Source organism: Oratosquilla oratoria, chromosome 19, assembly GCF_046742065.1.
Source record: "Oratosquilla oratoria isolate Oo_2021 chromosome 19, ASM4674206v1, whole genome shotgun sequence".
Lineage (NCBI taxonomy): Eukaryota > Metazoa > Arthropoda > Malacostraca > Stomatopoda > Squillidae > Oratosquilla > Oratosquilla oratoria.
The window spans coordinates 43,505,026-43,507,525 of NC_134795.1; positions in this window are offsets into that span (position 1 = coordinate 43,505,026).

Consider the following 2,500-nt stretch of genomic DNA (forward strand, 5'->3'; position numbering starts at 1 on the left):
AGATGGATATTTGCATTGACTGGTTGATCAGTGTTTTCGTAGCTCTTATTTCGTCTTTCCATCAGTAACTGAAAAAATGCATTTCTTGTTGGAGATTCAAGTATTTTCTTTTAACACTTTGACAATCAGAAGTTCTCTTCAAATGATAGAACCCGATTGGTGGCGGTTCGGAGAGAGAATTAGTTTATATTGTCTCTAACCTTTTGATTTTCGGAGGCTTCCTTTGACTTAATAAAATATCCTGGAGACATTTAAAGTGAAGTTTAGAAATCACTTTTGAGAGTGTCTTTATAAAGATTGTCATTATGACTGACTAAGAAAGATTTTCCTCAGCTGAACAAAATCTCATGGTGGCAGCCAAAAGGGTTATCAAAAGCTAATTTTGACATAAAGGATTGTTTGACATCATCTTTACCCTTTTCGTTTGCTGAAAAATTTACTTAACTTGTTAAAGTCGACTAGTAGCAACCAAAAACAAAGTTTGTAAGTCTTTTTTGACAGCGAGGGCATTAACAAAATATATATTCTTGTCTTATGCTGTCGAAATTTTCCTTCACCTGAATAAAATCACCAAATGATTGCTAAGTTACAGTATCTACAAAGATTACAGCAGTGAAATTTTGTAAGTCATGAGATTATTCCACCCGGTAAGATGCTTTGCACTTTTTATTGCTTAACAACCACACGTTTTCCTTCAACTGGTATCCCTTTTGATCAATCTTTTCAGTGCTAGAGCATGTGTTATTAATTCTATTCAGTCTAGTGCCAGTTGGTGTAAAACTAGTCTAAGGTAACTATTGAAATAAGAAAGATAAAGGTAGAATCATTGTATGGGGTAATTAACTTGTTTTTGTTTTAGATATAGCAAAATAAATAGATTATCAAACAAACAAACGGACAGATGAAGGTAAGATTAATTAATCAATAAATAGATAAACATATAGGTAAATGAACAACGACAACAAATAAGTAAATAGTAAAACAAATAAATAAATTGATATATAAATAAATAAATGAATATATGAATAAATAAATTAATAAATGTATAAATAAAGAGATAAATAAATGTATACATAAATAAGTAAATAAAGAATATATATTAATAGGTAAATATAGTAATAAATAAGGTAATGATTAAATAAATATATAAATAGATAAAAAACATATATAAATAAGCAAATTAATGAATAGACAAATAAACATAAGAATAAAGAACTAAAAAATAGATGAACAAACAAACAAACAAGTAAACAGTTAGAGATATCAACAGATAGATAAATAATTAGTTAATAGATAAATAGGTAAAAGTATAAATAAATAGATAAATGAATAAGTAAAAAACAAATAAATAAATAAATATATAAATAAATAAAGATGTAGATAAATATATGAATAAATAAATAAATAAATAATTAAATAAATAAGTAAATAAATAAATAAATATTTAAGTAAAGAAGTAGATAAAGAAATGGATAAATGAATAAATAGTTGAATAAACAAATAAGTAAATGAGTAAATAAATATGTTAATTAATGAATAAAAGAAAAATAATAAACGAATAAGTATATAGATAAACAACATTATAAGTCTTTAAATGGCTAAAGGGTTTCTATACCTGTGGTCCTTTTTAACACTTTAACAGGGGTGCCAAATTTGGCACACATAAATTATGTTGTTCTGATGCTGAGTAATTTTTCCGAACCCAGGATACTGAAATTAATTTTAGAATGTGCTAGGAAAGGCTTCTGTTATTTGTAATATGATACTCAAGGCGTCAGACGAGCTCTTCACAAAAGGCGTAACAGTAACGGTAACGGTAGTCATAAAAAAAAATTATTTTCTATTTAGCCTTCTGTTTAAACCTTACCTTGGTCATCTATGAACGCTTTACAAAGACAATGAGTTTTGACAAAAATTTGGTACGTAAGCGTTTAGAAAAATCAAATTGATGGGTATAGGTTTTATCGCCAAATAATTTTCTGAGTTTAGGTAAGCCCATGCTCTTTTTTCTTCTTTTTTCGTTTCAACTTTTCGTATTTTCTTTATCGCTGGAACCAGTGATGAATTTTTTTGGGGGAGTACTGAACAAAATGAGTTCGTAAGTACTACATAGAACTAATGTATTTGAAGGAGATATTGTAGTCGTTGTAGTCGTTGTAAATGGGTGCAGGAATCGGTTCTAAGTTCAGTGATCGTCGATAGAACGAATAATGTTGATTTAGCTTAAATTGAATTACATTTTTCTCGTCATTTTGTTAAGTGCCGTCTTCAGTTATTTTGTCGTTTTTCAAATGAATATTATATTCATTTACATATATCATATCTCCGATAGCTAACACATCGTCGATTAATTTTTTTTTAGTAACAGACACATGTGAGATACATGAAGAAACAGGGATTATTCAAGGTCAGGTTGCATGATACCATCTTTCGATAAGCCATGTCTTGTCAATTAGCACATGGTTGATAAAGCAAGATCAGTCTGACCGTAATAGTTTAA